We start from the raw sequence: 27,048 nt of genomic DNA on the forward strand, positions 1-27,048 counted from the left end.
TCACTGTAACTATAGGGCTGACCAGGATGCCCTCAGGGTAGGAGACTTTACCTACGGTTGGTGCAACAAGACAATGACCTTCTATAACATTGACAGCACAGGTAACCCTGTATTAGCAGTGTCTGATGTGTACTGGATTTGTGGGGCTAGGAGAGTCAGGTCAGGCCTAGAGGCTGGGAAGGTGAGTGTACGGTGATAACACTTGTGTATTCCTTCTTCGTGATCCCCAGGGATAAGTTTGATCAGACACATAAAGTAAAGGTGGAGAATCCCAAAGGATTCTGGAGGTCGGAGAGAAGCACCTATATGACAACGTTTATATGGATACAGTGGGAGCACCAAGGGGGGTCCCAGATGAGTACAAGGCCCACAATCAGATATGGGCAGGTTTAGAGTCCATTATTCCCCATGACAGATCATTATTTCCCAGAGAGCTATGAGCAAAGATGTTGGTTGGGTAACTGTTTTTTTTTATTGTAATCAACAGAGATTTGGGAATTATATCCGAGATGCTTCCCAGAACCGCAGGGAGGAGTCTGTAAGATGGTGGGAATGGCTTGTCGCATATACATCCCAGATGACATCGCCCCCTATGGATCCATTACCCATGCTCGTGAAAAGATTGAAGGACTGTCCAGGGAACTCAAGAGAAACTCTGGGGTGGACACTGTGTCCTTCACTTTGTGGTTGGGGGATTGGAAGGGTTTCCTTTAAGTGGGGGTGATATTGGGGATTGTGATTTTGCTCTTGTCACTTATGGCGTGTTGTGTGGTCCCCCTCATCAAGTCCACCATGTCCCAGATGGCCGTCCAAGCGGTAAGAACCACGACAGGAGAAGTTCCCGGAGCGGAGGATGATGCTGCCTGTTTACAAACCTATGGACTATGGGGACTCAGTGATGTGATTTGAGTGTGCAGGCCTGTAACCCCTGAGTGACCAGCCTCCAGGGGATCTGGTGAAGAGTTAACAAGTCCAGCAGGTACGGGCTTAGCCTACCTGTGGGTACCTGGAGCTTGAGGAGGTCGCTCAGGATGGAGTTGCAGGCCAGCAAAGCTCAAAAGGGGGGAATAGTTAAGGAGGTCGCACTGGTTTCGGACGCCATCTTGACTACTGTCCGCCATCTTAGATACAGCGGCCATGTTCCCTGACCATTGTCAAGTTAATGCCATGATTCAAACTTCATTTTATGTAACCTGTTTGCTCGCCTGTCAGCTAATACCCTTTGACATTTAATGAGAAGCCAGTCTGTCCTCGAAGCTGCATAATAATATGATTCTGGAGCCACTTATCTTCTTCTTAGTATAAACAATATCTGTGTACAAGGTCTCTGAGAACTGAACACAATTAATTAACTTTTTTCCCAAAATATGCTGATGTCCAATAGCTTTGCTGTATACTATTCACACCCCTTTGATGACTCTTCTGTCTGATATATATTATGCATTTTGATTATTAAAGGGGGAAGATCTTGACTAAGAGATTGACATGTCTTGGTCTCTATGTTCAATCATGAAAGGGTTAATTAGGACTCACCTTACAAAAGTCAAGAGGGCTGTTGGGGCCCTGCATAAAAATCCCTAACACACAGCATCACGCACAGCAGGGAGCAGCATACACACAGCAGGGAGCAGCATACACACAGCATCACATACAGCAGGGAGCAGCATACACACAGCATCACATACAGCAGGGAGCAGCATACACACAGCATCACACACAGCAGGGAGCAGCATACACACAGCATCACACACAGCAGGGAGCAGCATACACACAGCATCACACACAGCAGGGAGCAGTTTAAACAGCATCACACACAGCAGGGAGCAGCATACAACAGAAACCAGCCCCCACCAGATCGCAGCCCCTGCTCCCCCCTCCTGAGATGCCCGCTGCATCGCATTGCATGGAGGAGACGACCGCCCCCCCCCCCCCCCCCGGCACAAGTGACACCGCCTCTCTGCCCACCCCCCTTGGCGCAAGTGACACCGCCTCCCCGCCCCCCACCCCTGGCACAGGTGACACTGCGTTCGCCTCTCCGCCCACCGCCCCAGCACAGGTGACAGCCTCCTGGCCCGCCCACCCCCTGCCGTGCATGGCCAAGCTACCAACCCCCGCCTAAACAAGCAACGCCCGGTCAACCTAAAAGGTAAGTATATACATATGTATTTATCTGTCTGTATATATGTATATACAGCGTATATATGTACCGTATATTCTGGCGTATAAGACGACCTGGTGTATAAGACGACCCTCCTACTTTCCTGTTTAAAATATAGAGTTTAAGATATATAAGGTATAAGACTACCCCTTTTCCAACGCATACAAAACACCGGTAAAAATTTAAAAAAAAACAGATTTGAATTTAACATGGCCCTTTTTTTAATTTAAATTCTTATGACATGAAGGTATATAGTAGGAAAACTGTCGCTCATAAACATAAGGCATACAACAACATTACCATCGTCCATTTTACTGTAAATGTTACCACACTGTACCTTAAATTTTTATTTTATTAAATATTCCATGCCATGTACTCAGAAGCGGGAAAAAAATTCCAAATGCAATGAAAATGGTGAAAAAACGCATTTGCGCCATTTTCTTGTGGGCTTGGATATTACGTCTTTCACTGAGTGCCCCAAATGACATGTCTACTTTATTCTTTGGGTCGGTACGATTAAGGGGATACCAAATTTGTATAGGTTTTATAATGTTTTCATACATTTACAAAAATGAAAACCTCCTGTACAAAAATTATTTTTTTGATTTTGCCAACTTCTGGCGCTAATAACTTTTTTATACTTTGGTGTACGGAGCTGTGGGTGGTGTCATTTTTTGTGAAATTTGATAATATTTTCAATGATATCAATTTTAGGACTGTACAACCTTTTGATCACTTTTTATAGATTTTTTTATATTTTTCAAAATGGGAAAAAAGTGCCATTTTCGACTTTGGGCGCTATTTTTCTGTTACGGGGTTAAACGCATTGAAAAACCGGTATCATATTTTGATAGATCGTGCATTTTCGGACGCGTCGATACCTAATGTGTTTATGATTTTTACTGTTTATTTATATTTATGTCAGTTATAGGGAAAGGGGGGTGATTTGAAATTTTAGGGTTTTTTATTATAACTTTTTTTTAAACTTTTTTTATTTTTATTTATACTATTTTTCAGACTCCCTAGGGTACTTTAACCCTAGGTTTTCTGATCGATCCTATCATATACTGCCATACTACAGTATGGCAGTATATGGGGATTTTCCTCCTCATTCATTACAATGTGCTATCAGCACATTGTAATGAAGGGGTTAAAACGAAATAGCCATCGCGCTTCGGAAGACCCGAGGCTACCATGGAGACGGATCGCCGCCCCCGATGACGTCACAGGAGCGGCGATCCCAGGTAAGATGGCGGCGCCCATGCGCCGCTATCTTTTTGAGGCTGCTGGCAGCTTTGCCGGCAGCCAGCGCTGTAAAAACACCCGCGATCGGTGCTAGCATATACGGTATATACTGTGTCTATGTGTATACATGTATACATAGCTCCCAACCGTCCCGATTTTGACGGGACTTTCCCGTTTTTCGTAGCTCTGCCCGCGTCACGGGCAGCTATGAGATACGGATTCTCCCCCCAGGTCCCGCTGCTGTGTCCCGGCGCTGTGTCCACATAGTAAATACTTTGAAAGTCTGAACTCACAGTACAGAATGGCTTCTACAGACATCGGGAGGGAATCCTTTTCAGAGAAGTGTCGGGCTTAGCGGAGAGAGCAGGGACCACATCATCAGGTCAGATCAGTATCTGTCCATATATGGTCACTGCATCTCCTAGGGTTCCCCAGAGCAGACACCGGGCAGGGAATCCTTTTCAGAGAAGTGTCGGCTTAGCTGAGAGAGCAGGGACCACGTCATCAGGTCAGATCAGCATCTGTCCATATATGGTCTCCAGGGCTTCCCCAGACACAAGCTATTTATTTAATTAAATTACATAAAGTTTTGGCCAGGCTGAGATTCGAACCTGGGACCCTGTGCACTGCAGACAGGAGCTTAACTAACTGAGCTATAAGCCCAGTGATACATGTCTGAAGAGTTCTGGTAACTAAGACATGTTATCTGCCATTTACACTGTGACACAGACTAATGCACTGATATATAGAGAGGGATCTTCTCAGAGATTATTATTGAAATTATTGAGACTATTATTATTATTATTATAAATTTTATTATTTTTATTATTATGGAGATGATTATTAATAATGGTAAAAATAATAATAATAATCTCCATAATAATAATAATAGTCTCAATAATTTCAATAATCTGAGAAGATCGCTCCCTATATACCAAGGCATTATATAGTCATAGTTCTTAGTTACCAAAATTCTCCACCTTCTTAATCACTGAGGTTATAGCTCAGTGGGCTGAGGCGCTGTGTTATTATTGTACATGGACACTGCAGGTTCTGGGTTCAAATCCCAATGAGGATAATTTTTTTTTTTTTTATTAAGATGATTTTTATTATTTTAATATGGCTAAAATTTGGGGCGTGGCCAGGGAGTGATTGGGGGTGTGGCTTAGGGGGATCGCCGATTAGGGGTGTGGTATGATGTATATACTGTGTATATCTGCATCTACTGTGTATATGTGTATATACTGTTTATATATGTATATACTGTGTATATATGTATATACTGTTTATATATATGTACAGCATATATATGAATCTACTGTGTATATGTGTATATACTGTATATATATATATATATATATATATATATATATATATATATATATATTTGTGTAAATGGGTATATATGCATCTACTGTGTATAGGTGTATATACTGTTTATATGGGTATATATGCATCTACTGTGTATAGACGTGTGTCCGCCAGGCTATAGTCAGCAATGTTACTGGGGGCGAGGCGGCTGTATGTAGCTGTGTTAGTGGGGGCAATGCGGCTTTATGGATCTGTGTGACTGGGGAGGAGGCGGCTGTATGTAGCTGTTTTACTGGGGATGAGGCGGCTGTATGTAGCTGTGTTACTGGGGGCAAGGCGGCTGTATATAGCTGTGTTACTGGGGATTAGGTGGCTGTATGAAGCTGTGTTACTGGGGATTAGTCCGGTGTATGTAGCTGTGTAACTGGGGATGAGGCGGCTGTATGTAGCTGTGTTATTGAGGGCGAGTTGGCTGTACGTAGCTGTGTTATTGGGGGCGAGGTGGCTGTATGTAGCTGTGTTACTGGGGACGAGGCGGCTGTATTTAGCTGTGTTGCTGGGGGCGAGGCGGCTGTATGTAACAGTGTTACTGGGGGCGAGGCGGCTGTATGTAGCAATGTTACTGGGGGCCAGACGGCTGTATGTAGCGGTGTCACTAGGGGCGAGGCGGCTGTATGCACCTGTGTTACTGGGGGCGAGGCGGCTGTATGTAGCTGTGTTAGCGGGGGCGAGGCGCCTGTATGTAGCTGTGTTACTGGGGGCAAGGCGGCTGTATGTAGCTGTGTTACTGGGGGCGAGGCGGCTGTATGTAGCTGTGTTACTGGGGATTAGTCCGGTGTATGTAGCTGTGTAACTGGGGATGAGGCGGCTGTATGTAGCTGTGTTATTGGGGGCGAGTTGGCTGTATGTAGCTGTGTTACTGGGGGCGAGGCAGCTGTATGTAGCTGTGTTACTGGGGATTAGTCCGGTGTATGTAGCTGTGTAACTGGGGATGAGGCGGCTGTATGTAGCTGTGTTATTGGGGGCGAGTTGGCTGTATGTAGCTGTGTTATTGGGGGCGAGGCAGCTGTATGTAGCAGTGTTACTGAGGACTAGGCGGCTGTATTTAGCTGTGTTGCTGGGTGTGAGGCGGCTGTATGTAGCAGTGTTACTGGGGGCGAGGCGGCTGTATGTAGCTGTATTACTGGGGGCGAGAAGGCTGTATGTAGCGGTGTCACTAGGGGCTAGGCGGCTGTATGCACCTGTGTTACTGGGGGCGAGAAGGCTGTATGTAGCGGTGTCACTAGGGGCGAGGCGGCTGTATGCACCTGTGTTACTGGGGGCGAGGCGGCTGTATGCACCTGTGTTACTGGGGGCGAGGCGGCTGTATGTAGCTGTGTTACTGGGGACGAGGCAGCTGTATGTAGCTGTGTTACTGGGGACGAGGCGGCTGTAGTTAGCAGTGTTACTGGGGGCGAGCCGGCTGTATGTAGCAGTGTTACTGGGGGCGAGACAGCTGTATGTAGCGGTGTTACTAGGGGTGAGGCGGCTGTATGCACCTGTGTTACTGGGGGCGAGGCGGCTGTATGTAGCTGTGTTAGTGGGGGCGAGGCGCCTGTATGTAGCTGTGTTACTGGGGGCGAGGCGGTTGTATGTAGCTGTGTTACTGTGGACGAGGCGGCTGTATGTGGCTGTGTTACTGGGGGCGAGGCGGCTGTATGTAGCTGTGTTTCTGGGGGCGAGGCGGCTGTTTATAGCTGTGTTAGTGGGGGCAAAGCGGCTGTATGTAGCTGTGTTACTGGGAGCGAGCCGGCTGTATGTAGCTGTGTTAATGGGGACGAGGCGGCTGTATGTAGCTGTGTTACTGGGGGCGAGGCGGCTGTATGTAGGTGTGTTACTGGGGATGAGGGGGCTGTATGTAGCTGTGTTACTATAGTTGAGCCTGCTGAATGTAGCTGTGTTACTGGGGGTGAGGCGGCTGTATGTAGCAGTGTTACTGGAGAAGAGGGGGCTGTATGTAGCTGTGTTACTGGGGGTGAGGCGGCTGTATGTAGCTGTGGTACTGGGGATTAGTCCGGTGTATGTAGCTTTGTAACTGGGGATGAGGCGGCTGTATGTAGCTGTGTTATTGAGGGCGAGTTGGCTGTACGTAGCTGTGTTATTGGGGGCGAGGTGGCTGTATGTAGCTGTGTTACTGGGGACGACGCGGCTGTATTTAGCTGTGTTGCTGGGGGCGAGGCGGCTGTATGTAGCAGTGTTACTGGGGGCGAGGCGCCTGAATGTAGCTGTGTTACTGGGGGCGAGGCGACTGTATTTAGCTGTGTTACTGGGGGCGAGGTGGCTGTATGTAGCTGTGTTATTGGAGGAGAGGGGGCTGTATGTAGCTGTGTTACTGGGGGCGAGGCGGCTGTATGTAGCTGTGTTACTGGGGATTAGTCCGGTGTATGTAGCTGTGTAACTGGGGATGAGGCTTCTGTATGTAACTGTGTTATTGAGGGCGAGTTGGCTGTACATAGCTGTGTTATTGGGGGCGAGGTGGCTGTATGTAGCTGTGTTACTGGGCATGAGGCGGCTGTATTTAGCTGTGTTGCTGGGGGCGAGGCGGCTGTATGTAGCATTGTTACTGGGGGCGAGGCGGCTGTATGTAGCAATGTTACTGGGGGCGAGACGGCTGTATGTAGCGGTGTCACTAGGGGCGAGGCAGCTGTATGTAGCTGTGTTATTGGGGGCAAGGCAGCTGTATGTAGCTGTGTTACTGAGGACTAGGCGGCTGTATTTAGCTGTGTTGCTGGGTGTGAGGCGGCTGTATGTAGCAGTGTTACTGGGGGCGAGGCGGCTGTATGTAGCTGTATTACTGGGGGCGAGAAGGCTGTATGTAGCGGTGTCACTAGGGGCGAGGCGGCTGTATGTAGCTGTGTTATTGGAGGAGAGGGGGCTGTATGTAGCTGTGTTACTGGGGGCGAGGCGGCTGTATGCACCTGTGTTACTGGGGGCGAGGCGGCTGTATGTACCTGTGTTACTGGGGGCGAGGCGGCTGTATGTAGCTGTGTTACTGGGGACGAGGCAGCTGTATGTAGCTGTGTTACTGGGGACGAGGCGGCTGTAGTTAGCAGTGTTACTGGGGGCGAGCCGGCTGTATGTAGCAGTGTTACTGGGGGCGAGACAGCTGTATGTAGCGGTGTTACTAGGGGTGAGGCGGCTGTATGCACCTGTGTTACTGGGGGCGAGGCGGCTGTATGTAGCTGTGTTAGTGGGGGCGAGGCGCCTGTATGTAGCTGTGTTACTGGGGGCGAGGCGGTTGTATGTAGCTGTGTTACTGTGGACGAGGCGGCTGTATGTGGCTGTGTTACTGGGGGCGAGGCGGCTGTATGTAGCTGTGTTTCTGGGGGCGAGGCGGCTGTTTATAGCTGTGTTAGTGGGGGCAAAGCGGCTGTATGTAGCTGTGTTACTGGGGGCGAGCCGGCTGTATGTAGCTGTGTTACTGGGGACGAGGCGGCTGTATGTAGCTGTGTTACTGGGGGCGAGGCGGCTGTATGTAGGTGTGTTACTGGGGATGAGGGGGCTGTATGTAGCTGTGTTACTGTAGTTGAGCCTGCTGAATGTAGCTGTGTTACTGGGGGTGAGGCGGCTGTATGTAGCAGTGTTACTGGAGAAGAGGGGGCTGTATGTAGCTGTGTTACTGGGGGTGAGGCGGCTGTATGTAGCTGTGGTACTGGGGATTAGTCCGGTGTATGTAGCTTTGTAACTGGGGATGAGGCGGCTGTATGTAGCTGTGTTATTGAGGGCGAGTTGGCTGTACGTAGCTGTGTTATTGGGGGCGAGGTGGCTGTATGTAGCTGTGTTACTGGGGACGACGCGGCTGTATTTAGCTGTGTTGCTGGGGGCGAGGCGGCTGTATGTAGCAGTGTTACTGGGGGCGAGGCGGCTGAATGTAGCTGTGTTACTGGGGGCGAGGCGACTGTATTTAGCTGTGTTACTGGGGGCGAGGTGGCTGTATGTAGCTGTGTTATTGGAGGAGAGGGGGCTGTATGTAGCTGTGTTACTGGGGGCGAGGCGGCTGTATGTAGCTGTGTTACTGGGGATTAGTCCGGTGTATGTAGCTGTGTAACTGGGGATGAGGCTTCTGTATGTAACTGTGTTATTGAGGGCGAGTTGGCTGTACGTAGCTGTGTTATTGGGGGCGAGGTGGCTGTATGTAGCTGTGTTACTGGGGACGAGGCGGCTGTATTTAGCTGTGTTGCTGGGGGCGAGGCGGCTGTATGTAGCATTGTTACTGGGGGCGAGGCGGCTGTATGTAGCAATGTTACTGGGGGCGAGACGGCTGTATGTAGCGGTGTCACTAGAGGCGAGGCAGCTGTATGCACCTGTGTTACTGGGGGCAAGGCGCTGTATGTAGCTGTGTTAGTGGGGGCGAGGCGCCTGTATGTAGCTGTGTTACTGGGGGCGAGGCGGCTGTATGTAGCTGTGTTACTGGGGGCGAGGCGGCTGTATGTAGCTGTGTTACTGGGGATTAGTCCGGTGTATGTAGCTGTGTAACTGGGGATGAGGCGGCTGTATGTAGCTGTGTTATTGGGGGCGAGTTGGCTGTATGTAGCTGTGTTATTGGGGGTGAGGTGGCTGTATGTAGCTGTGTTACTGGGGACGAGGCGGCTGTATTTAGCTGTGTTGCTGGGGGTGAGGCAGCTGTATGTAGCAGTGTTACTGGGGGCGAGGCGGCTGTATGTAGCAACGTTACTGGGGGCGAGACGGCTGTATGTAGCGGTGTCACTAGGGGCGAGGCGGCTGTATGCACCTGTGTTACTGGGGGCGAGGCGGCTGTATGCACCTGTGTTACTGGGGACGAGGCAGCTGTATGTAGCTGTGTTACTGGGGACAAGGCGGCTGTAGTTAGCAGTGTTACTGGGGGTGAGGCGGCTGTATGTAGCTGTGTTACTGGAGGAGAGACGGCTGTATGTAGCGGTGTTTCTAGGGGCGAGGCAGCTGTATGCACCTGTGTTACTGGGGGCAAGGCGGCTGTATGTAGCTGTGTTAGTGGGGGCGAGGCGCCTGTATGTAGCTGTGTTACTGGGGGCGAGGCGGCTGTATGTAGCTGTGTTACTGGGGGCGAGGCGGCTGTATGTAGCTGTGTTACTGGGGATTAGTCCGGTGTATGTAGCTGTGTAACTGGGGATGAGGCGGCTGTATGTAGCTGTGTTATTGGGGGCGAGTTGGCTGTATGTAGCTGTTTTATTGGGGGTGAGGTGGCTGTATGTTACTGTGTTACTGGGGACGAGGCGGCTGTATTTAGCTGTGTTGCTGGGGGTGAGGCAGCTGTATGTAGCAGTGTTACTGGGGGCGAGGCGGCTGTATGTAGCAACGTTACTGGGGGCGAGACGGCTATATGTAGCGGTGTCACTAGGGGCGAGGCGGCTGTATGCACCTGTGTTACTGGGGGCGAGGCGGCTGTATGCACCTGTGTTACTGGGGGCGAGGCGGCTGTATGTAGCTGTGTTACTCGGGACGAGGCAGCTGTATGTAGCTGTTTTACTGGGGACAAGGCGGCTGTATGTAGCAGTGTTACTGGGGGCGAGACAGCTGTATGTAGCGGTGTTACTAGGGGTGAGGCGGCTGTATGCACCTGTGTTACTGCGGGCGAGGCGGCTGTATCTAGCTTTGTTAGTGGGGGCGAGTCGCCTGTATGTAGCTGTGTTACTGGGGGCGAGGCGGCTGTATGTAGCTGTGTTACTGTGGACGAGGAGGCTGTATGTAGCTGTGTTACTGGGGGCGAGGCGGTTCTATGTAGCTGTGTTCCTAGGGGCGAGGCGGCTGTTTATAGCTGTGTTAGTGGGGGCAAAGCGGCTGTATGTAGCTGTGTTACTTGTGGCGAGCCGGCTGTATGTAGCTGTGTTACTGGGGGCGAGGCGACTGTATGTAGGTGTGTTACTGGGGGCAAGGCGGCTGTATGTAGCAGTGTTACTGGGGGCGAGACAGCTGTATGTAGAGGTGTTACTAGGGGTGAGGCGGCTGTATGCACCTGTGTTACTGGGGGCGAGGCGGCTGTATCTAGCTTTGCTTGTGGGGGCGAGGCGCCTGTATGTAGCTGTGTTACTGGGGGCGAGGCGGCTGTATGTAGCTGTGTTACTGGGGGCGAGGTGGCTGTATGTGGCTGTGTTACTGGGGGAGAGGCGGCTGTATGTAGCTGTGTTCCTGGGGGCGAGGCGGCTGTTTATAGCTGTGTTAGTGGGGGCAAAGCGGCTGTATGTAGCTGTGTTACTGGGGGCGAGCCGGCTGTATGTAGCTGTGTTACTGGGGACGAGGCGGCTGTATGTAGCTGTGTTACTGGGGGCGAGGCGGCTGTATGTAGGTGTGTTACTGGGGATGAGGCGGTTGTATGTAGCTGTGTTACTGGGGTTGAGGCGGCTGAATGTAGCTGTGTTACTGGGGGTGAGGTGGCTGTATGTAGCTGTGTTACTGGGGGCGAGGTGGCTGTATGTAGCTGTGTTACTGGGGGAGAAGGGGCTGTATGTAGCTGTGTTACTGGGGGCGAGGCGGCTGTATGTAGCTGTGTTACTTGGGACGAGGTGGCTGTATGTAGCTGTGTTACTGGGGATGAGGCGGCTGTATGTAGCTGTGTTACTTGGGATGAGGCAGCTGTATGTAGCTGTCTTACTGGGGGCGAGGCAGCTGTATGTAGCTGTGTTACTGCTGGGATAGTGGAAAAGAAGCAGGAGGACATGTATGTACGCTACACTCAGTGGAGGCCTCTGCCAGATTTTGTGCCCAGGGGCCCTCACCAACCTTAATCCGGCCATGCATGCAGCATACACACAGCATACATGTAGCTGCTGCTGATAAAGTTCCGAAGCCCCGAGCTGGTGGGCGGAGCTTGCTAATCTGCGCTTCCACAGCAAGTGCAGAGAGCTCAGCTCATGGGAGGATCCTTTGCTGGCTGTGATGGATCACACTCCACCTGACTGCTGCTCCACTGGTTAGTGAAGCCTCCGCACAGTCTTCCCACCAGACCCTTATCCTTCATCAGCCAACAAGGAGCAGCCCACTGGGAGCCAGGCTTCCCACTACTCCTGCCAGGCAGCGCTGCTGTGCATGGACGCAGGCAGCGTGACATCATCAAACACCACCTGCATCCTCCAGAGCCATAGATCAGCGCTACAGTGAGGATAGTGATATGAATCATGGCAGTGGCAGGTCGGTACTGCTGTTTTGCCGCCTGCCTCAGGGCTCCGTGTGGCAGTGGTGGATACTCCTGACCTTCAGACTATAAGACACAGGAAATTTTTAGCAAGATTTGATCTTACTATAAAGTTTTTCCTACAGTGTGAAAAGTATGGTAATTCACTACTTTATTAGGCATTTATGTTACATGTATTTATGTAGATATTTATAATTGTCTGAAGTCAGAACTGTACATTTTATAGTTGTAACCCCAGCAAAAAAATTTTTGGTCTCTGTGACAATAGGATTTTAAAAATGTTGGATTGTCATAAGAACCAGGATTTACAATAAAACTTTAATACCTTTAATAAAGCCTTTAATAACTGTTATAGCTCTTTATTGTGGCCCAAGGCCAAAGTACAGTAAGTTACCAACATCCAGAGGGCCGTTTATAACCAGGGGTCCTCTGTAAGTCTTAAAGGGGTATTCCAGAAATCAGCATAATTAAGCGTAATTAGTTGTTATTTAAAATTTTGCTCTCATTAGCAAAAAAATGCTGGTGACATACAATGTAATGGAGAATTAAAATGCTACTGGCCCTTTAATCAGTCTGTTAATTTCTTCCGCGCGGTCTGTTGCGGAGTAGACACAGGACAGAAGATGGCCGCTGGTCACATGTCCACATCACATGTCCTGCACCTGTCTGGGCAGGTCATGTGATCACAACTACATTTGGCTGTAGTCGGTTGGTTGCAGTGCACCCAGTATGGTCAGTGTTGTGGTGATGGCAGTTACACATCATTACTATGGTAACAGAGCAAGAAAACCTGTTACATCATCACTGGGAGCAGAGCATAAGACAGAGGAGGAGTTACTGAGAACTAAAGGATTTTGGGACTTGTAGTTTCCAGTGGCGGCCATCTTGGTGATAACATTAGAGAGGCCATAAAATTTTGTGAATCATAAAATCAAACTATTTAAGCTCCATTTTGTGACAAATGACATTAAGTTTTGTTACATTCAATTATTTATAGCATTATGGGTTTTTGTATCAGACGTTCATATTCCCGGAATACCCCTTTAATTAGGGGGCCGCCTGTACATACACACAAAGAGATTTTTCCTGTGATTTGTCCTGTGATATTATGTGTACTATTATTTATTTACTATTTTATTTCATAGCGACTTGCCGAATGGATCAAGATCAGCTTGATGAAAACAACTTAGAATTGGATGAAGTTCATGAAAGTGCAGTATACTATGCAGAAGGGGCAGAGATCCAGTTTAAATGTAAAGCAACAGGGAAATGTTCTCAAAAGAAAATAACTTATCCAAAATGTGAAGGTAATGGAAATTAAATAACTTTTACTTGTCTGTTTGAGAGAATTGGATTGTCTGACATTCCCAGATAACTGATATGATAACCTCTGATTAATAATTTTTTCTGACTCAAAATCATGACTGAAAGTCATGACCAAATTTTTAGAGACATTACAAAATTTTTCAGGTAGAATTCTGTTAGACCTAAAGATTGTACATTGTTAGTCCAAACAATAGTGATCTGTGATCACATACCACAGACCTGCTCTACTCCCGGTGCGTGAACCTCCAAGGACGCCTCTTTCCTCTCTCATGAACACAAGTAGATGGATAAAAGATGAGGATCGCACTCTGGCTTGCTTGTATCCAAAATGTAAAAAAACTTTATTTGTACATGGAAGCAGCGGTTACAAAAATTGGAATAAAATCTGACGCGTTTCTGACCTTTGCGGTCCTTAGTCGTAGATAACACAGTGTGGGGCACGAGAGACATTTATAATCCGAAAACCGGAAATGGTTGATTGATTATCAGGTGAGTGTGTCTCTGACGTGTCTCACAACATTAACACTTTAGTGTATATTTACAATAAAAACATCATAATACATAAACATCTGAATATACTAAGAAACATGTGCAACTAGTGCATTTGGACAAAAGGGCTAAGAACTGACTAGTAATTAACCAAAAGGTCATTACGTACATTAAATCCTTTAGGATATATGCAGTCCTTGGTAAGGATCCAAAATCCCTCCCAGTTCAAAAGCTTTCTTCTGAGGTCGCCACCCCTACGATTCATTTTTACCCTTTCTAGACCACAAAAAATAAAACTGGATACATTTCTGTCATGGTATTGTATGAAGTGTCTAGCAGCATTAGAGGGGTTATTATACTCAAAATTGGTGATGCCATTGAGGTGTTCTCTAATACGTTCTTTCAGTGCTCTACTGGTGCAACCTATATAATCCTTGTTACATATTGTGCAAGTAATGCAATATATGACATTCCTCGTATTACAATTAATAAAGTCACGTATAGTTATTTCTGTGTTTTTATTTTTATCTAAAGTTGTCTTGCAATTCTGTGCATATTTGCAGCTCTTACAGATTTTGGCACCACATTTAAAGAAACCTTTGGTATGGAAACAAGGTTTAATGCTGGGGATTTTGTTAATGTCACTGGGAGACAAAATACTGCCTATTGTTGGGGCTTTTCTGGTGGAATAGGAGACACCCGCCTGTAAAAGTTCTCGCAGTACGTCATCCTGATATAACATAGGGATATAGGTATTAATAATGTTTTTTATGGCTGTGTTCTCTACACTATAAGTAGTGACAAAGGTGGGTTTGATATTTCGTGTTGAAGAAATGGGAGGTCTATGATTGTCGGAAAGTAAATTTTCCCTAGATCGATTCATGCCAATATTTTTGGCTCTTTCTAAATTCCACTTAGTGTAACCTCTCTTTTTTAATCTTTGTTCTATCATGTTGACTTCTGTTTGAAATGCTGAGTCTGTGGAGCAATTTCTATTCCACCCAGCATTAAACCTTGTTTCCATACCAAAGGTTTCTTTAAATGTGGTGCCAAAATCTGTAAGAGCTGCAAATATGCACAGAATTGCAAGACAACTTTAGATAAAAATAAAAACACAGAAATAACTATACGTGACTTTATTAATTGTAATACGAGGAATTGCATTACTTGCACAATCTGTAACAAGGATTATATAGGTTGCACCAGTAGAGCACTGAAAGAACGTATTAGAGAACACCTCAATGGCATCACCAATTTTGAGTATAATAACCCCTCTAATGCTGCTAGACACTTCATACAATACCATGACAGAAATGTATCCAGTTTTATTTTTTGTGGTCTAGAAAGGGTAAAAATGAATCGTAGGGGTGGCGACCTCAGAAGAAAGCTTTTGAACTGGGAGGGATTTTGGATCCTTACCAAGGACTGCATATATCCTAAAGGATTTAATGTACGTAATGACCTTTTGGTTAATTACTAGTCAGTTCTTAGCCCTTTTGTCCAAATGCACTAGTTGCACATGTTTCTTAGTATATTCAGATGTTTATGTATTATGATGTTTTTATTGTAAATATACACTAAAGTGTTAATGTTGTGAGACACGTCAGAGACACACTCACCTGATAATCAATCAACCATTTCCGGTTTTCGGATTATAAATGTCTCTCGTGCCCCACACTGTGTTATCTACGACTAAGGACCGCAAAGGTCAGAAACGCGTCAGATTTTATTCCAATTTTTGTAACCGCTGCCATGTACAAATAAAATTTTTTTACATTTTGGATACAAGCAAGCCAGAGTGCGATCCTCATCTTTTATCCATCTACTTGTATTGTACATTGTTAGTCCTGCATGTCCCTATGTCCATATACAGTGCAATCTAAAAGCATCAGATCACAAGTTGTACAGATTATCATTATTTGGGGAAATGATTTTGTGTAGGATGTCATTTATTAATTTACAGAGCAATTGCGCTTACCTACCGTATATTCCGGCGTATAAGACGACTTTTGAAGACAGAAAAATCTTCTGTCTTCCCTGGGGTCGTCTTATACGCCGGTATTCACTGCAGCGGTCGGGTCGCGCTGCATGGAGAGGGCTCACGGGCTGAGCCCTCTCCATAGCCGGTAAGTCTATGCTGCATATTGCAGCAAAGGCTTACCGGTAACACCCGCGATCGGTGCTAGCATCGGTGTTTTCACAGCGCTGGCTGCCGGCAAAGCTGCCGGCAGCCTCAAAAAGATAGCGGCGATCCGTCTCCATGGTAGCCTCGGGTCTTCCGAAGACCCAAGGCTATTTCGTTTTAACCCCTTCATTACAATGTGCTGATGAGGAGGAAAATACTGTAGTATGGCAGTATATGATAGGATCGATCAGACAACCTAGGGTTAAAGTACCCTAGGGAGTCTGAAAAATAGTATAAATAAAAATAAAAAAAAGTTTAAAAAAAAAAAATTATATTAAAAAACCCTAAAATTTCAAATCACCCCCCTTTCCCTAGAACTGACATAAATATAAATAAACAGTAAAAATCATAAACACATCAGGTATCGACGCGTCCGAAAATGCCATATCTATCAAAATATGATAACGATTTTTCAATGCGTTTAACCCCGTAACAGAAAATAGCGCCCAAAGTCGAAAATGGCACTTTTTTGCCATTTTGAAAAATATTAAAAAATCTATAAAAAGTGATCAAAAGGTCGTACAGTCCTAATAATGATATCATTGAAAATATTATCAAATTTTGCAAAAATTGACACCACTCACAGCTCCGTACACCGAAGTATAAAAAAGTTATTAGCGCCAGAATTTGGCAAAATCAAAAAAATTATTTTTGTACAGGAGGTTTTCATTTTTTTAAATGTATGAAAACATTATAAAACTTATACAAATTTGGTATCCCCTAATCGTACCGACCCAAAGAATAAAGTAGACATGTCATTTGGGGCGCTCAGTGAAAGACGTAATATCCAAGCCCACAAGAAAATGGCGCAAATGCGTTTTTTCACCATTTTCATTGCATTTGGAATTTTTTTCCCGCTTCTGAGTACATGGCATGGAATATTTAATAAAATAAAAATTTAAGGTACAGTATGGTAACATTTACAGTAAAATGGACGATGGTAATGTTGTTGTTGTATTCCTTATGTTTATGAGCGACAGTTTTCCTGCTATATACCTGCATGTCATAAGAATTTAAATTAAAAAAAGGACCATGTTAAATTCAAATCTGTTTTTTTTTTAAATTTTTACCGGTGTTTTGTATGCGTTGGAAAAGGGGTAGTCTTATACGGCGAATATATCTTAAACTCTATATTTTAAACAGGAAAGTAGGGGGGGGTCGTCTTATACACCAGGTCGTCTTATACGCCGGAATATACGGTACATAAAACCAAAACCCTCTTGTATTTGAGTGGTCTGCAATAGTGTATGCACTCCCAAGCTGATGTTCATGCAAGCTGATTACTTAACCCCTAGGCGCACCAGGACGTTATAGTACGTCCCCGCGGCTAGATGCTAAGCGCACGGGGACGTGCTATAACGTCCTGCTTCTGGCACCGGCTCACGAACGAAGCCGGCACCAGAAGCAGCGGCTATCAGCTGTCTATTACAGTTGACACCGCGCTGTAACACCCGCAATCGAAGCTGACTCTGATCGCGGGTGTTAACCCGTTACACGTCGTGGTCAAGCATGACCGCGGTGTGTAAGGGTGTTCCTGCTATGGTAAGCGGCGCGGGGGATCCTATCCTCTTCTGGGCAGCTCCGAGGACTGCCATGTGCCCGGAGCTGCCCGCTCTCCCTGGCAGTCAGACCCCTTCCGGCTCTGACTGTAAACTGTCTGATCATGCGCCTCACACTCTGCTCTACAATAAAATAGTGTATTGAACTTGAACCAGCAATCATAGCATCACTGGTTCAAGTTCAAGTATGTATAAGTAAGAACATGTAAAAACACTAAACACTACACATTAGAATACCTTATATACTCGAGTATAAGCCTAGTTTTTCAGCACAAAATTTGTGCTCAAAAACCCTAACTCGGCTTATACTCGAGTCAACTAAAAACATAGAGACAAAAATCACCTTTCTGACGTCACCCATAGGTCCTCTTCTGTCTGAGACAGTCTGAGACAGAAGAGGACCTATGGGGGACGTCGGAAAGATGAGTACAGTGTTATTTTTTTCCTACTACAGGGGCTGGGCAGGCTGTACGCTACAGGGGTTGGGCAGGCTGTATGCTACAGGGACTGGCAGACTATATACTGGGAGGCTGTAACCAATGCATTTCCCACCCTCGGCTTATACTCGAGTCAATAGGTTTTCCCAGTTTTTTGTGTTGAAATTAGGGGTCTCGGCTTATACTCGAGTCGGCTTATACTCGAGTATATACGGTAAATAAAAAATAAATACATAAAAATATAAGCCCCTAAAATGTCACTTTCCCATAAAAACACTTAATAAAGTATCAAAAACACACAAAAAAACGCATATTTGGTATTGACGCATCCGTAACAATCTGTATAATAAAACAGAATCGTTACTGAACCAGCACATCAAACGCCGGAGAAATAAAACACAAAAAACATTCCAAAAAAGGATAATTATTAATTAATACCCTATAAAAAATGCTCTAAAAAATGATTTAAAAAATGTTATGCACTCTAAAATAAGACCACTAAAAAGAACATCTGTTCTCGCAAAAAATAAGCCCCTAACCAGATTTGTCAGTCGAAAAATAAAAAAAGTTATGCATATGAAAAGATGGTGATGCTAAAATGAACAAGATTTTCTCCAAATTAGTTTTTATTCAGTACAATTGAATAAAATACACAAAACCCCCACATATATGATATCACTGCGTCCGTAACAATCTGAATAACAAAACAGAATCGTTATTAGATCCACAAAGTGAACCCCGTAAAAAAAAAACCCAAAAAGCTCCAAAATAAGATAATTTTTAAATAATACCCTCTAAAAAATGCACTAAAAAGTGATTTAAAAAATGTTATGCACTCTACAATAAGACCACTAAAAAGAACAATCCTTCTCGTAAAAAATAAGCCCTTAAACAGATTTGTGAGGCGAAAAATAAAAAAGTTATGCATATGAAAGACGGTGATGCTAAAATTTACAACATTTTTGCCAAATTACTTTTTATTCAGTAAAAATGGGATAAAATAAAAAATCTATATAAATGAGGTATTTTCGTAATCGTGACGACCCATAGAATAAAAAAAAAAACACATTAAAATTTTCCTAAAAATTGATGATTTTCATTTCCTCCACCAACAAAGAGTTAACAAAATCTTACCAATTAGCTATAGATGCCCCAAAATTACGTACCAGAAAAGTGCATCTCATGTGACAAAAGAAATAAGCCCCTATATGTCCACAGATTTAAATTTTAACAGTGAGTCGAATTTGAATGTCATTAACTTTTAGCTCTGGACATGTATTTTTCATTATGGTGTTCTAGAAATCAAAATTAAATTGCAGTTGGCTTATATTCTGAACTCCTAGATCCAGGCACTTTGACTGAGGTAATCTGCTTATATTTGTTATCCATGGCTTTTCTTCGAAAATCAACTTTTACAATTATGCTAATGAGCCCATAAGTGCTCATTGCGCAAGTGCAAGTGCTGAAAAAGGGGGAGTGGGAGATAGTGTAACAGCCTGTAAAGCCATTTCACAGCGGTGAATGGGTAGCCCCTCCCCATAGCACCAACTTTGCACTCTCACCCCCCTTCAGCACCAAGCAGATCATCCGCAGCAAGAGCTCCATGTCACACAACTGGGTGCTACAGAGTGCCTGAACATGGCAGCCAAGAGCATGGTGTGAATGGAGCACCTGATTTGTAAGTGATCACAACCAGTGCCTTACCACAAGTCAGGAGGAACAGTGTACCAAGGCTGTAGTTGTAGCCACCACAAGGCAGCTTAAGCACCGGTACTTGGCAAAAGTGGAGCAGTGGGCAGTGTCTATTTTGCCACATCAAGCACACCAATTTTTCACCACAAACACCCTTACCGCTGCAGCAGCACCCCTACTGTACATACCCCTATGCATTTCTGTCTACACTGTGTCTATTTGTTATTGGCACTAGTATATTTCATACCATAATTGTTTCGCTTATTTAATGTAATATGGTCATGTTAACCTGTAATAGGCTTATCACAACGTCCTGTAACCACATATGCAAAAAACTAGGAATAAGTTAGAACGTGCTTATTGTAGTGTATGTATATTACTTTATAGTCGAGAGGGTGCTCGAGGACACTATTGTAATAACTTCTGTGTCATCAGAGGAGACAAAACCTCAGCGTGTAGCTTGCATGGAGACCAAAATGTAGGAATACAGACTTCGGTGTGGTGCTCTAACTGCAGTAACAGGTCATTAGTATACAACTTTGTGGTAGAGAAAAGGAACAAAAGTTGGCACTCACCACCTTAAGTAAAATTCTTCACTTTTATTAATCCATTTTAAAATTCGGCGTACACAACAAGGGAGGGTAGCGAAGGAGGATGCGTTCTATCACCAGGGACGAATCGTTTCGCGCTTTGAGTTAGCCCTTCATCTTGCCTGTCTCTCCGTGCGCCTTCATCTGTTTTATAGACAATAGCTCCAGGAGACTCCGCTGCCTGTGCAGCCACACCTACAATCTAAAGGTTAAACACATTGGCTAAAAACAATATGGGGTGGGGAAATAAGTTTTTGTCCCGCCCCAGTTGAATGGTAATAGCGAGCATGGAGGCAGATAGGAAAGTAGAAGCGGACCTGAAGGAGAACTGGAGACTTCTAATCGGACCAATAAGGTAAATGTACTGGTGAGGGCGGAGTTTGTATGGAGTTCAGCCAATCAGAGAAGCCGTGCCGGTGGGGGCGGTGCTAGTGTGAGGCATGTGTTCATCAGTTGTATCTGCCAGTACTGTGTGAATGCAAGCGGACCTGAAGGAAAACTGACAGCTGCAATGCTCCGCCGCCCGAGAGGACGCTATTCATGCGCGTCTATCGTTACTATGGCGATGTCAACTAACAGACAAGAGAGGGAAGAGAAGGGGAAAAGGAACAAAGGTAAATATGAAGACAGGGAGTGGGGAGGAAGGCGACGAAGGTACATTATAGCATTATCGGGATAAGATATTTCAATTCCTGGATCTAGACATTAGAAGATGGCATTAATTCCTATACAGTAATTAAACATTATGATCATTCAGTTAATGCACTTATACAGAGGAAAACAGCATGTATGTTCGTACAATAAATTAACACATTTATCTAAGGGGTCCCGTACATTATAGAAAAACCCCCATATCGTTTCTGTCATTAAGCCCGAGTGCGCCCATTGCCTCTGTTCGTATGATCCATTGGGCCTCTTTTTTAAGTAGTAGCCTATGTCTATCACCTCCATGCATAGGTATTGGCACCTGTTCGATACCTGCAAATGTGAGTATGTTCGTGTCTCCATCATGAACTTTATTAACATGTTCTATTAAGCGGGGGGCACCTTTGCCAGTAGTCACTGAGTATTTATGTTCTCTAAAACGTGTAAACATGGCCCTAGTCGTATTTCCTACGTAGAAATGCCCGCAAGGGCAGAATATCACATAGACAACGAAACATGAACGGCATGTGATAAACTGCCTGACTTTATGCTCCCAACCACCTATTTTTAAGATTTTGCCTCTCGTCATTTGGGTACAGTGATTGCAGTTTCCGCATCTATGATTACCCGGCGGGGCGGCCTTTCTTAGCCAGCCATCTCCCCGAGACGTGATAGGGAGCCTGCTACGAACTAGATGATCCTTCAATGTTTTACTTTTGCGGAAGGTAATTAACGGGCCGTTCTCGGCCATATCTTTTAATAAGGGGTCAGATTTTATCATAAACCAGTTCTTATTGATCGCTTTTTTAATTTGTGACGCTAGGGGATTGAAATCAAAAGAGAAAGTAAATTTTTCTATCTTATCCCTATTCTTGGGTTTTTTGAGTAGTTGCCCTGGTGTCATTTTAAAAGCCCTTTCTTTAGCTTTTTTGAGGAGGGGTAACGGATATCCTCTTCTATGAAGGCGGTTGATAAGTTCTTCCGCTTGTAGCAAAAACAAATCATCATGATTATTAATTCGTCAAAGGCGTATAAACTGCCCGTAGGGGATAGCCTTTTTTACGCTGTCCGGGGGATAGCTGGTGTAATGCAGATATGAATTTGTAGAGGTGGGTTTCCTGTATACTGTGGTGGTAATTGAACCTTCCACGCTACTAACCTCCACATCAAGGAACTCTATACTTTTAGTATCTAATTTGTGAGTGAAAAGCATGTTTCATGGTGTTCTGGTTGAGATATGTCATAAAGTCTGAGAAGGCTTCTTCTGTACCGGACCAGACCAAAAAAATGTCGTCCACATAACGATGATAGGTAAGTACATATTGAAGAAAAGGATTGGTGGGAGCAAAAACATATTTATCTTCAAAGAAGCCTAAAAAAATATTTGCATATGTGCATGCCGCTGAGGTCCCCATCGCGGTACCGATGAGTTGTTTGAACCAGGTGTCCATGAATTTAAAGGTGTTATTTGTTAATATAAAGAGCATGGCTTCGCAAATAAAAGATACAACGTCTGGGTCTTTGTCCTCTTTCTCTAATACCTTTTTTATCGCCATTATACCTACTTCATGGGGGATCCTGGTATATAAACTTTCGACATCTATTGTGGCGAGGAATATATTATCTGGCCATGTATTATCTCTTATGGACAAAAGAAAGTCATTGGTGTCTTTTAGATATGCGAGGATTTTTGATAAAAGTGGGCGTAGCAACCAATCGATGTATTGCGACAATGGCTCGGTGACCGAACCCACTCCGGCGACAATGGGCCGTCCGGGGGGGGGGGGTTTTAGGGACTTGTGTATTTTAGGTAAAAAGTACCATCCCAGTTTTTGGGGGTGTTTAGGGAAAAGTCTCTCTGCTGTGCGGCACGAAATGGTGCCTTTGCTAACATGGTCTCTTAGGAGGGTGGCTAGTTTGGTCTTAATTTTCTCTGTAGGGTCGGCTGGTAACTGCTCATAATTTACGGTATTTTTTAATTGCCGTTCGGCTTCCTTTATATATTGTTCCCGAGTCATAATGACTGTATTGCCCCCTTTATCTGCTCTTTTTATGATGAGCTCCTTATTCCCTTTTAGCCAATCTAGTGCATTTTTTTCTTCTTTTGAGATGTTGTCCTTATCCATATTATATATAAGAGCTTTAACATCCTGTAGCACTCGTTGCTGGAAAATGTCCAGGGAGCTTCCGGGTGCCACAGGGGGGTTAAAGGTGGAGGGATTTCCCCCTTTAAAATGATCAAATTCAGGGATGAATGGTTCTTCATACTCAGTGAGGGCTAATAAACATTCTGCCTCTTCGGGATTTGGGGGGTTATGAACAAAAAAGCCCAGGGGCCCTATATTAACGGGGATCTCTCCCTTTTCTCTAGCCTCTTTTTTATACAACCCTTGATTAGAGAACCATTTCTTTAAATTCATCTTTCTAACCCCTTTAAACAAATCGACTTCAAAATTGACCCGGTCAAAATTCTGTACCAGGCCAAAGTTGAGGCCCTTGGATAACATGTATGTATATTACTGTAACGTTAAGCCTGTCTCGTTGTGTTAAAATTGACGGTTGTAAAATCTGCTCAGTTTTGGAGTGTCAGCTAATTTTAAATTAACAATAATAACCATTGGATCTTTTAAAGAGGATTTATTAAGGGTACGATACAGGAAATATACTTAAAGGGTAAACTTACTAAGAGACACAGACAAAAGAAATGTACAGGTAGAGAGTAGGGGAAAGGACTCAGGGCTGAGGTCTATCTTTTCTATGGCAATTGATGCGTGAAAAATGCATTGCACTTGCAAGTGTCTCAGAGTGCAATGCGTTTTTTAATGCGTCTCCATAGACTTTTTCACGCGCGTGACTTGCAAAAGTAGAGCATGTCGTTAAACGTATGTGAAAAAAAATGCAAGTGTGAAAAAGCCCATTGATTACAATGGGTCAGAGTGCAATGCAAGTTCTGCACGTCAAAAGCACACGCAGAACACGCGCATGAAAAACGCAAGTGTGGAAGGGGCCTTTCATTGTCTCAAGTCACATCATGTTGTACTTCCAACACCCCATGCACTTTAATTTTGAATTTTCCCAAGGGGATTAATAAAGTACTATCGTATCATAGTTTGAAGATGTCCCTGTGGCTGCTGCAACAATATGGATAGTGTCCATGAGTGGATTATGCATGGCAAACGTCTATAAAAAGGCAAGAGGAAGGACACTCTGATCTCCGTTATGAAGGCAGCCACGAATTCTGTAGCAAATTTGTCCTCTGTCTTACCCCATAACTTATGTGAAGCCCACTTTCAGAATCGAAACTTATTCAATCAATCCAGCTCACCTGGCGTTGCACGGTTCCAAAAGGCTGAAGTGCTGGCAGCACACAAACAATAGGAGAAGCTTGTTGAAATGAACCAGCAAGTCCACAGGGATGAATTCTCATTAAAACTTTTTCTTTATTTCTTCCTCATAAAACCAGTAACAGACAGGTTGGCAACATCAGAGAGTAGTAGATCCACACATCTTACGTGTTTCGAGTCCTTGCGACTCTTAATCATAGACATTGATACAAAAGCATGTAAGGGTATATAAACGCCCAAAAGTGGGAGGAGGAAAAAAAAAACACATCATTTCCTCTTTTACTATTATAACCCTATTCAGATGCTAAACATATAAAAAAACATTAGTATACTAAAATCAAATCGTTTCTGACATTCATGCCATGTGGTACAACACTGTTCAATACTAAAATCCAGAAACCTTCCCTATTCAAAAGACATCTTCTTTTGTCTCCACCTTCCCCATGGTGAATGGTACGGAAATGATGTGTGGCACTGGACAAGTTTTTTTAATTTGCATTTGTAATATCATTTATGTGTTCAGCAATGCGTTTTTTAAATTTGTGTGCTGTACATCCAATATAAGATGAATTGCAAATTGTACAGTCAATTTTATAAGCTACATTGCATGTGCCACAATTGATGAAAGTCTTCACAGGGAATACATTACCATCAATTGTAGATGTAACACTTTTAATTTCAGTGGCATAATAGCATACCGTGCACCGTGGTTGGCCACATCTGAAACAACCCACAAGGTCTAGCCACGCATTCCTTCTTGGATATTGTTTAGTACTACTAGGTGATAGTAATGAGCCTAATGTGGGCGCTTTTTTGTGGAAAAGCTGCAGCCTGACGCAAGAATAATTCTCAATTTTTCATCTTCGTTTAGAATTGGGAGATATTTTTGGATGATACTTCTAATTTTATTATATTCTACACTAAAAGTAGCGACCATAATAGGACACTTACTCCATTTTTTTATTTTCTATACTTTGTTTAGTGTGTAATAAATCTGAACGGTCTCTGTCATCAATTGGTTTTTTCTTGTTGTTAACTGTCTACACTAGAGGAATTCCTCTTGGCTTTGAGTATATCTCACACAGGTGCTAATGTTAGGTCTAAAAAATCAACCATAACAGGATCCCATTTTTTCGTAAAAAATAAACCCAAAGGTTTATTATTGAAGTATGCTATGACATCAGCAATCCGTTCACATACAGTCAGTATGTCATCCATATAGCGACGATACAATGCTATGTCTTTAGAAGACAGATTGTTTCTGGATTTTAGTATTGAACAGTGTTGTACCATATGGCATGAATGTCAGAAACGATTTGATTTTAGTATACTAATATTTTTTATATGTTTAGTATCTGAATAGGGTTATAATAGTAAAAGAGGGAATGATGTGGTTTTTTTTTCTTCCTCCTCCCCCTTTTGGGCGTTTATATACCCTTACATGCTTTTGTATCAATGTCTATGATTAAGAGTCGCAAGGACTCGAAACGCGTAAGATGTGTGGATCTACTACTCTCTGATGTTGCCAACCTGTCTGTTACTGGTTTTATGAGGAAGAAATAAAGAAAAAGTTTTAATGAGAATTCATCCCTGTGGACTTGCTGGTTCATTTCAACAAGCTTCTCCACTTTCAGAATCCTTGGAGTTGAGCAGCCCCACCGGGTTCCTTCAATACCTACTTGTTACATTGTGCCACACAGTAACCTTGGAGTGATGCCACTCTGTATGTAACGATCAGGGCAGTTACCCAGCAAGATGACACGTATACAATATATAAATATATGTCTTTTGCTCTTCTTCAACTTTAGTAAGTAGCGTGCCAGCCCTATAAGTAAAATAGATACACTGCCCCCCAAATAAAATATTTTTGTACTGTCACTGCATTTTCACAGTGGAATCACCGCTGGAGATTACTACATTCTAATGAGTGCTATAAAATCTGTTAAGAAACCTGTGCCTCGCCCTTGGTTTTCAGCTGGGTATACCATTGAGGTATTTTTGTAACACATTTTGGAGGTTAAAAACCACCTCAATATCCACCTCAGAATACACACATAAGGTAACTGCAGATGTTTCTGATGTGTATAAAGCTATAATGTCTAAGGGGGGATGTAAAGCTTAATAAGTGACAAAATGATATAAATCTGTTATACTCAACCACAGAAAGCTAATATGTTACAAAGGCCAATAAGGCAAAATTCAAAAACAAACACAACTCCTGCAGAAAACAAGCCCTCATATGGCTTTAACAGAAATATAAAATAGGGTAAGACTCTTATGTCACACTAAGATAATCCTTTAAAATATCATATAGTGTATTTAGTGTACACAATATGGTTTTGATGGTATTTTGTTTTCTTTTCTGTTAATATACTTCAAGATGTATTTTCCATGTTTTTTTACAGATGGATGTAATTTTTTGTTTGCAATATTAGATACAGAACATTTACTCTGTCCAATTTCTCTTTTTTAGAAAAAACGTAAGAGTTCAGTGACTGAATAGAAGATTCATTGTTGCAGCCTGCAAAAAACTCAAGACGAAACCCGCAACAGCTATTCTCTAAATGTATTTTCTAAATGTACTTTAGTCATAGCCATTTACTCTGTGTTGTGTTAGAAACTGATGTGAAATAAAACTATAAAAGAATATTCTGATTATTTTACTGTTGTGAGGTCCAGTACAAACAGAATTTAAATATTAAAGGGGTTTCCTCAAAATCATCATACATCTGCTATCCATAAAATGGGGGATAAATTGCAGAACACAGGAGGACCCAACCACTAGGACCCCATGTTCAGCAGAACAGCTGATAACAAGCCCACTTAGCCATCATCTGATGCCTCACTGTGGCATCTGCTTGTCCTGTGAGCCATGCCAGAAGCCCAATTGCATTCTAGG

The 27,048-nt window shown here is 44.1% G+C and overlaps 2 long non-coding RNA genes across 2 annotated transcripts; both read left to right on the plus strand.

The window, feature by feature from the left end:
• The first annotated feature begins 12,662 nt into the window (after positions 1 to 12,662).
• LOC140105147 (uncharacterized) lies at positions 12,663 to 13,189 on the plus strand. Its single transcript, XR_011850503.1, has 2 exons — positions 12,663 to 12,770; positions 13,028 to 13,189. It is a non-coding gene; the product is annotated as an uncharacterized lncRNA (long non-coding RNA).
• A 7,175-nt stretch (positions 13,190 to 20,364) lies between these two features.
• On the plus strand, positions 20,365 to 26,798 carry LOC140105149 (uncharacterized). Its single transcript, XR_011850506.1, has 2 exons — positions 20,365 to 20,774; positions 26,623 to 26,798. It is a non-coding gene; the product is annotated as an uncharacterized lncRNA (long non-coding RNA).
• Positions 26,799 to 27,048: the final 250 nt, after the last annotated feature.

This window comes from Engystomops pustulosus, chromosome 10, assembly GCF_040894005.1.
Source record: "Engystomops pustulosus chromosome 10, aEngPut4.maternal, whole genome shotgun sequence".
Taxonomy (NCBI): Eukaryota; Metazoa; Chordata; class Amphibia; order Anura; family Leptodactylidae; genus Engystomops; species Engystomops pustulosus.